Here is a 10,787-nt window from a genome sequence, read left to right as displayed (position 1 = left end):
ACTGCCAGACAGGAGTTTCGTAGAGCTGAGCACAAGTGGAAAAAGGACAAACTGCAAACGTCATTTCAAATGTTGAGGGATTGCTGGTGTCGTTACCAATCCATTGTGAAAGAGGCTAAAAGAAAATATTTCTCAGATATGGTAATGTTAAATTGTCATAATCCTCGTGTGTTGTTTAAAGTTATCAACCGTGCTCTGAATGCACCACAGACTGTCGGAATTGAGGCCTCCCCTGCTGTGTGTGAAAACTTTCTTCACTTCTTTATTGATATAGTCACTTCTACCAGAGCACTTATTTCACCTCCTGCTTGTGATCCTTCAATGTCTGTCCCCTGCTTTGCTGCTTTTGACACGTTTGAGTCTGTGACCCTGCCCTTTGTGCAGGAGATTGTGGGTCATTTGAAGCCATCAGGTTCTCCAAATGATGCTGTCCCTCCCTGACTTTTTAAGGAGGTTTTCCCCACTGTTGGGCCATCTATTCTAACAATTATTAATAGCAGTCTGTCCTGGGCTGGATCCTACTGTTTTGGCTAACTCCGGGCCAATCTCTAAATCGCCTTTCTTTTCTAAAATCTTAGAGAAGATTGTTCACTCTCAGCTCATGGACTTTTTAAATGAACAAAATATTCTTGAAATTTTCCAATCCAGATTTAAAACATTCCACAGCACAGAATCAGCGCTTTTAAGAGTTTTTAATGACATCTTTTTAGCAACTGACTCTGGTCATTGTGTTATCCTTGTGCTTTTAGATTTGACTGCAGCATTTGACACAGTGGACCATGACATCCTGATTGCTCGTTTGGAGCAGTGGATGCGCATCAGCGGCACAGCACTCGATTGGTTTAGGTCCTACCTGTCACATCGGATTTTCTGTGTCAGCCTTGGAGACTCTGTGTTCACCACTGCTCCTCTGTCATGTGGGGTTCCACAGGGCTCTGTGCTAGACCCTCTTCTGTTCTCTCTCTGTCTATTCCCACTTGGTTCCATTCTCAGGAAGCATGGCATTTCTTTTCACCGTTATGCGGATGACAGTCAGATCTATGTGCCCCTTAAAAAGACTGACTCCTCCTCTGTTAAGCCACTGCTAAACTGTCTAGATGACCTCAAAACCTGGATGGCTTTAAATTAGCTAAATTTTAATGAAAAAAAGACCAAAGTGATGGTCTTTGATGGCACCTCAGTGACCCCCCTAGTTGATCTGGGTTCCTTGGCACAGTATCTCAACCCAACTGTAAATAATCTGGGGGTAAAAGTGGACACAGAACTTAAATTTGACAGCCAGATTAAAGCTGTGGTGAAATCTAGCTTCTAACTTTGAACTGAATGCATTGAAGAACTGGGAGCCAGTGGAGGTTCTGAAGGATGGGCCTGATATGGTCGCGGGAGCGGGACTGGGTGAGGAGACAGGCAGCAGAGTTCGGGATGTACTGTATTTTATGGAGGACTTTAGAAGATGAACCATACAGAATGCTATTGCAGTAGTCGAGTCTGGATGTGATGAATGCGTGAATCAGAGTTTCTACAGTGGCGAAGGTGAGTGAGGGGCGGAGCCGAGCTATGTTTTTTTAGATGAAAGAAAGCGGTTTGGTGATATGATTAACGTGCGGTTCAAATGAAAGGTTGAGGGTAAGGAAACTGGGGCTGATTATGATCATTTGTCACAGTTGAGTTCTAGAAAGTTAGTTCGCATCTAGGATTTTATTTCAGTGAGACAATTTTCAAGTGTGGAGAAGATTGCTGTCGTGATGGATTTGGTGGCGATGTAGATCTGGATCTATCGTCGGCATAGAAGTGGAAATGCCATATCGGCGGATGATGTTAACAAGGGGGAGGATGTAAAGAATGAAAAGGAGAGGACCAAGCACAGAACCATGGGGGACGCCTTGGGACAGAGGAGCGGTGGAGGAGGTGCATTTATTGATATGGAGGAATTGCTATCTGTTGGAGAGATATGATCTGAACCAGGAGATAGCTGTGCCAGTAATGTTGTAACAGGTTTTAAGATGGGAGAGGAGGGTGGAGTGGTTAATCGCATCAAACGCAGCAGTGAGGTCGAGCATGATGAGGATGTTGAAGTGTCCAGAGTCGGCGGAGAGGAGGAAGTTGTTGGTGACTTTGAGAAGAGCTGTTTCAGTGCTGTGTTGTGACAAGAATCCGGATTGAAACATCTCAAATAGGTCCTTGCAGGTGAGGTGGGTTTTGAGGTGAGTGGCAACAATGCGCTCCAGGATTTTTGACAGAAAGGGGAGGCTGGAGATGGGCAGGAAGTTGGTCATGATGTTGGGATTGAGCCCGGGTTTTTTGAAGATAGGAGTGACAGTGGCAACTTTCAGAGGACCTGGGACTAAGCTGGAGCTGAGGGAGGCTTTGACGATTCTGGATTCTGGACTTAACCCTATGGGCCCGAAAGAGGCATTGTGCGTCCAAATTCACACCTGTTCTTCTCTATTGATTTTCTCCGCAACCGTGCGTCATAGCGATAATCCACGCATATCACATGAAACAGCAGAATCATACCTTTCCGACAAGACCAAGCACTTGTTGGTAGTCCAATGTTTTCACAGCGAAAAAAAAGATAAACTTACACTAAAATGATGTATAACAGAGCTTTCATGCAGCGCTGCACACACATTACTCTTGGATGGATTACTCACGAATGCAGGGTCGCACAGAAATGCCACACATATCACATGAAAGCGCAGGAGCAGAGCTTTCCAATGATACCACACACATCATTGTGCTGTCATCCCATCATGCTATAAATACAGATTGATTGTCTACAAAATAAAAACCTGACGAATTTCTTTACAACTCATTATACAGATCTTGTTATCAGTCACTTCATATAGTGAGGAAAATCATATCTTACCACGTCTTAGGCTTGCGTGTGTTTCTCCCTGTCTATCCACATTTGTAGTCCGGCTTTCAAAATGCAGACATCTCCATATTGTCCAGTTGATACTCCATCAAACTTTGTATGACAATACAAGCGCACTTCACCTTTGCGCACCCAGACAACTGCAGCCTAATTATGCATGCTGACAGGGCTGTAGTCACCATATACACTGAGGGGGACACGTGCCCCCCCACCAACAACAACAGACTTTGTTTACTGCAAACAAAGTGGCAAATATTATCTTGGAGGACATTATTGCACTTGGTTGACTATTTTTCTATGATCTTAGATGTAAATATTGCATGTTTCTTTCAGATAAAACACATTTTTGACTTGTGAATGAGTCAATGGAATTTCTTGCAATAATGAAAAAATACTGGCAATCATGTCCGCCTGGCACAAACTACATGTTTTGGACAACTGTGAAGTGACAGAATGTCCCACCATCATGGTTCTTATATTGCCAGATTCCAGAGAGTCTCCCCTCTTCATATATGGTAGAATATGTCTTTTTCCAACTTGCTATGGTGAGATACATGTAAAAATGTAAGAATTTAGTCACACAGATTTGTTTTTTTCATTGATATAAAAATTAATATAAAATACAGGCACATAGAAGGACATGAAATGATGGCAAATCTGGTTAGCCCAGATTGTCCTGAAAAAAACAAGATATAGCATGTGTATGTAGCCTTTATGACTGTGATATGAGCTTAAAAGTAAAGGCAGTAAAAAATACCCCAAAAACGCCTAGGGCCCATAGGGTTAAGAAGTGAGGAAGGGATTGGGTCGTGAACTGATGTAGAGTTACTCATACCTGTAGTGGCTTTTGTGAGGTCCAGAGGGGTCAGTGTGGGGAAGTGTGACAGTGGCGGAACGGAGGTGAGGGGAAGAGTAGGTGGACGGGTCGGGAAGGTGGTCAGGTTGCTGTAGATGGTGTTAATTTTTGTTTGGTAGAATGACAAGAATGAGTTGCACTTGTCGACTGTGAAGAATGTGGAGGTGTTGTCGATGGGTTTGAGAAGTTTGTTGTGGAGAAAAGAGTTTTGGGGTTGTTGGAGCCAGAGTGTATGAGATGAGAGTAGTAGTTGGACCGGGCTGTGTTGAGGATGTTCTTGTAGTGCAGCAGGTGGTCTGTGTAGGCTTGAAGGTGAACTGTTAGGCTAGTCTTCTTGTAGAGTCTTTCTGGTGGACGTTTTCGGGATTTCATGGTGTGGAGCTCAGGGGTGTACCAGGGGGCAGAGTGAATGAAGGAGACAGTTTTAGTGTTGATGGGGGCCAACTGATTTAGGCAGGAGGAGAGGGTAGTGTTATAATAGTGGACAAGGTCAGTGGGGTCGTCGGAGAATGGGGGAGGGGAGGTAGATATTTTGCTGGTGAGTGAGGCTGAGAGAGCTGAGGGAGTGATGGATTTGAGATTTCTTAAGGATATTGTGCGGTTTACTTTAGGTGTTTCATAATGATTTCCAGGTGGTCAGAGATATGGAGATTGATGCTGGAGACGTGGTGTAATGTTAGACCAGTTGAGCAGACCAGATCCAGGATGCGTTCATGTGAGTGAGTGGGGAAGTTAACATGTTGTGTCAAGTTGATGTAGTAGATCCAGAAATTCAGTGGCACATTTGCAGAAAGTAGTACCAATGTGGAGATTGAAATCGCCGAAGAGAACAGAAGGTGAAATGCCGCAAGAAGGGTAAAATAAACAGAAATAAACAAAATCAGACAGAGCTTCGGATCTGGACTAAAGGTGAAAGTAGCCTTTGCACTCCTTGAGCTGGAACTGAGGGGGCCGGTGTAGGTGAGGCTGAGGCGGCATCATCATCCATATGGGGCTGAGGAGCTGGAACTGGCTGGTCAGCCAGGGCTGAGTCGGTGGAATTGACGACAACTTGTGGCGAGGAGCCGGTACCAGGCTCTGGGATGGTGAAGTCCAGATCTGCTGGGTTTGCAGGAGGACAGGTGATGCCTATGGTGCCTATGGTAACCACAGAGTCAAGGCGATCTTCTTCATTCCAGATCCAGTAGAGGTTGGAGATGCATTGCTCTAATTTAGCGATGATCTGGGACTTGTGGAGGCAGCTGTCACAGTCGTGGGGTGAGGTGAGTGGACCCATGAAAGCAGATCAGGTGGCTTAAGAAACAGATAACTATGGCATCAATGGTGATGTGTGATGGCGTAGCGAGTTTATATCTCACAAGAAGCTACTTTCTCTAGCTTACAGCACTCAGTGTAAGCCAGCGCAGAGAGAGAAACCTTACATGCGGAGACTCCAGAGGAGTCCGCTGCATTTTGTAGTCACAGATCAATAGGAGGAGGGTGGGTTTGGATACAGCAGAGAGTGGATGATATGGGAGAATATTATCCAGGATTGGACAGGGAAACTTCCCCCTCTGCTGGTGAAGGTTTCAGGTAAGTTTCCATGTTTTTCCCACGCTGTCAAGAGGCAGTCGGCTGTTTTGGCAGTGACTCGAAGTGAAATCAGTACCCAATGGCTATCACTTCCTTCCTCGATGTAAGATAAGGTTAAAATCTAACAGTTCAAACTGTATGTTAGAATAAAGCCAAAATCATGGCAAAAATTGGGTTGGTTTTAGACAGAGCGGCTGACGGGAGAACACAGATGCCGACGCATGCGCGTTACTTACATCTTTAGATGTTGTTTACCGTCAACAAGAGTATGGAAAGATGCAGCTTAGACCAAGACAACAAAATAGAAATTAACTTCTTTTGATCAACTAGCATAAATTAACATTTTCAGCTGCTCACCTGCAAAATGGCAGCATAAAGAATATTTTTATCCTAAATGTGTCATTGTTTCTGTCATGAATCAGTCCAAAAAATTAACATGCTCAGTGATACGGAGATCTTAGTGTGATAAGACCACAGACAGTGTCTCATGCCATGTGAGGGGCTTCATGAGCTTTTTTACCTCTCTAACACAACTCAAACTGACTGTCGTTTGCATTACTAAGTGACCTGAGAGCAAATCTCAGCAGATATGCGTCTGTCATGTCGCTGTCCACTAAATATGGAAGAAAGAGATGGTCAAAACCTCGAAGAATACCATATCCATACCTAAATATAGATTCATCAGACGTCAGCATGACTGCGGACCGTTAAGAGACGGACTGTCTTGTAACTATGTGACAAGTTGAAATGCCCTCGTGTAAAACACTCGACCTCTTCATCCTCGTTCGCTGTCAGATACTCTCAGTAGGAGCATCAGCAAAATGTAAATTGGTCCATTTTTCTGGCAGACAGCTGGTCTGTCCTCGGTCCTGATCTGCAGTCAGACTTCAGACTAAAAAATACTCCAACACACAGAGTCAGAGTCAGAGGTCTCAGGTCCAGGTGATAGGTGAAATATGAACCAGAAAGCCCAGTTTTAGGAAACAAGGTTTATCAAAGACTGAAGGAGCTTAAACGGTTTGACAAAGTTTTACACACCACTGACAAAATGGTACAATTAACATATTGTCCTCATACAGACGAGGCTGAGCGATGTCTAATGTGGGAAGTTATGTTTCTCTCAGTTAGGATTAACAAAATGGAGAAAACAGAAAGAAGCTCAGAGAGTTAGTGTGACTGAAAACTGTTAGCACGTTCCTCCTCAGTAGTGTGTTAAGCAAAATTTATGGTTATGCGTAGACCCTACACACGTCGCCTATACATATCGCCCACACACATCGCCTATGCACGTTGCCTACACACATCGTCTACACACGTCGCTTACACACGTTGCCTATGCACATCGCCTACACACGTTGCCTACACACATCGCCTACACATGTCGCTTACACATGTTGCCTACACCCATCACTTACACACGTTGCCTACACCCATCGCTTACACATGTCGCTTACACATGTTGCCTACACACATCGCTTACACACATCGCCTACACAGGTCGCTTACACATGTTGCCCACGCACATCGTCTATACACGTCGCTTACACACGTTGCCTACACACGTCGCTTACACACATCGCCTACACACATCACTTACACACGTTGCCTACACACATCGCTTACACACATCGCCTACACAGGTCGCTTACACATGTTGCCTACGCACATCGTCTATACACGTCGCTTACACATGTTGCCTACACACGTCGCCTACACACATCGCCTACACACGCTGCCTACACCCATCACTTACACACGCTGCCTACACCCATCGCTTACACATGTCGCTTACACACGTTGCCTACACCCATCGCTTACACATGTCGTTTACACATGTTGCCTACACACATCGCTTACACACATCGCCTACACAGGTCGCTTACACATGTTGCCTACGCACATCGTCTATACACGTCGCTTACACACGTTGCCTACACACATCACTTACACACGTTGCCTACACACATCGCTTACACACATCGCCTACACAGGTCGCTTACACATGTTGCCTATGCACATCGTCTATACACGTCGCTTACACATGTTGCCTACACATGTCGCTTACACACATCGCCTACACACATTGCCTACACACGCTGCCTACACCCATCACTTACACACGTTGCCTACACCCATCGCTTACACACGTTGCCTACGCACATCGCCTACACATGTCGCTTACACACATTGCCTACACCCGTTGCTTACACATGTTGCTTACACATGTTGCCTACACCCATCGCCTACACACGTAGCTAACACATGTTGCCTACACACATCGCCTACACATCTAATGTGGGAAGTTATGTTTCTCTCAGTTAGGATTAACAACATGGAGAAAACAGAAAGAAGCTCAGAGAGTTAGTGTGACTGAAAACTGTTAGCACGTTCCTCCTCAGTAGTGTGTTAAGCAAGATTTATGGTTATGCGTAGACCCTACACACGTCGCCTATACATATCGCCCACACACATCGCCTACACAGGTCGCTTACACACGTTGCCTACGCACATCGCCTACACACATTGCCTACGCACATTGCCTACACACGTCGCTTACACAGGTCGCTTACACACGTTGCCTATGCACATCGCCTACACACATCGCTTACACACGTTGCCTACACACATCGCTTACACATGTTGCCTACACACATCGCCTACACACATCGCCTACACACGTCGCCTACACACATCGCCTACACACATCGCCTACACACATCGCTTACACACGTTGCCTACACGCATCGCCTACACAGGTCGCTTACACACGTCGCCTACACACATCGCCTACACACATCGCTTACACACGTTGCCTACACGCATCGCCTACACAGGTCGCTTACACACATCGCCTACACACATTGCTTACACATGTTGCCTACACACATCGCTTACACACGTTGCCTACATGCATCGCCTACACAGGTTGCTTACACACGTTACCTATGCACATCGCCTACACACATCGCTTACACACGTTGCCTACGCACATCGTCTACACACGTCACTTACACACGTTGCCTACGCACAACGCCTTCACACGTCGCTTACACACATTGCCTACACACGTCGCCTACACAGGTCGCTTACACACGTTGCCTATGCACATCGCCTACACACATCGCTTACACACGTTGCCTACACACATCGCCTACACATGTCGCTTACACACGTTGCCTATGCACATCGCCTACACAGGTCATTTACACACGTTGCCTACACACATCGCCTACACAGGTCGCTTACACACGTTGCCTATGCACATCGCCTACACACGTCGCTTACACACATCGCCTACACACGTTGCCTACACAGGTCGTTTACACACGTTGCCTATGCACATTGTCTAGACACGTTGCCTACGCACATCGCCTACACACGTCGCTTACACACGTCGCCTACACAGGTCGCTTATACACGTTGCCTACGCACATCGCCTACACACGTCGCTTACACACGTCGCCTACACAGGTCGCTTATACACGTTGCCTACGCACATCGCCTACAGAGGTCACTTACACACGTTGTCTACGCACATCGCTTACACACATTGCCTACACCCATCGCTTACACATGTCGCTTACACACGTTGTCTACACCCATCGCTTACACATGTCGCTTACACACGTTGCCTACACACATCGCTTACATACGTTGCTTACACACATCGCCTACACACATCGCCTACACAGGTCGCTTACACACGTTGCCTACGCACATCGTCTACACACGTTGCCTTCCTCCAAGATTTATGGTTATGCGTAGACCCTACACACGTCGCCTATACATATTGCCCACACACATCGCCTATGCACGTTGCCTACACACATCGCTTACACACGTTGCCTACACACATCACCTACACACATCGCTTACACAGGTCACTTACACACGTTGCCTACGCACATCGTCTACACACGTTGCCTACACACATCGCTTACACACATTGCCTACACAGGTCACTTACACACGTTGCCTACACACATCGCCTACACACGTTGCCTACGCACATTGCCTACACACGTCGCTTACACACGTTGCCTATGCACATCGCCTACACAGGTTGCTTACACACGTTGCCTACACACATCGCCTACACAGGTTGCTTACACACGTTGCCTACACCCATCGCTTACACATGTCGCTTACACACGTTGCCTACACCCATCGCTTACACATGTTGCCTATGCACATCGCCTACACGTAGCTAACACATGTTGCCTACACCCATCGCCTACACATCTAATGTGGGAAGTTATGTTTCTCTCAGTTAGGATTAACAACATGGAGAAAACAGAAAGAAGCTCAGAGAGTTAGTGTGACTGAAAACTGTTAGCACGTTCCTCCTCAGTAGTGTGTTAAGCAAGGTCACTTACACACGTTGCCTACACACATCGCCTACACATGTCGCTTACACATGTTGCCTATGCACATCGCCTACACAGGTTGCCTACGTAGTTGTGAGCATTTTTACTTGAGTGGTGGTGTGTCTGTGTCACTTTGCAGTTACACCTCCAAAACACTAGTCAGCGGTGGGGTTTATGTGAAGTGCTGTAAAGTTTAGTTGATTCAAAACACACATCAAACACACACACATTAAACACACATTGAACACACATTGAACACAATAAACACAAAACATACATTGAACACACAGTAAACACACATTAAAGGAATACTAACTTTTAATGACGTTCAGCTAACAGTACGTGTTCCTCAACTGTCAGCAGGATTTCTAATGAAGAACTTTATTTTCAGTTTACTTTTATCTGACAAGCTCACCTGGGCCTTCCTTTGGGAAGGAGCCTTTGTTTCATCTTTGAGTCAGTGGGTTAATTTTAAATCATGATTTTGTTTAAAATCATGATTTTAAGAGTCAAACTGGAAATCAATAAATTTTTCTGTTAACTCAAAGATTTAATAAATACTGGTTAAAATGTGTTTGGTAGATCCCGCATGTTTGGTGAGTGACTGAACCCAGAGTGCCACAAGGTTTGTCCAATCACAACAAAGATGTTTTTTTAAAAAAAAAAAGTTAATGTAATGTTAACGTAGTTTTTTAAAAAAACATATTCCTGCGTGTCTTCGACTGAAAGAGAAGTCGTTTTTTTGTCTCTTTATTTCTTACATTACTTTTTATTTTATATTTTGTAAAATGTTACTCGTTAAGTTTTCTTTGTAAATGAATGAACTTTTTTTCCTTTGGTTTTCAAACAAAAAAACTTCAGAGCAGCCGCTGTTTTCCAGACTTATTAGATTTTATTTGTCTTTAACCTGAGCGAGACGTTGAAGGGCGTCTAAGGAGATATTCTTTTTTCCTTTTATCTTGGTCGGAAATCTCTCGACTCTTAGTAAAATCTTCTCAGAGAGCAAAAATAAAAAATCAGATATCAATAATCTCAGAAATCAGCAGAGACTAAAAATAAGAACAAATCAGTGGACACAAACAGAAAGAAGACAAAATGAGTTACTATTGTTAAG

This window comes from Epinephelus lanceolatus, chromosome 10 (assembly GCF_041903045.1).
Source record: "Epinephelus lanceolatus isolate andai-2023 chromosome 10, ASM4190304v1, whole genome shotgun sequence".
In the NCBI taxonomy this organism is placed as follows: domain Eukaryota; kingdom Metazoa; phylum Chordata; class Actinopteri; order Perciformes; family Serranidae; genus Epinephelus; species Epinephelus lanceolatus.
The sequence above is the reverse complement of the archived record's forward strand: the minus strand, read 5'-3'. Positions refer to the sequence as shown.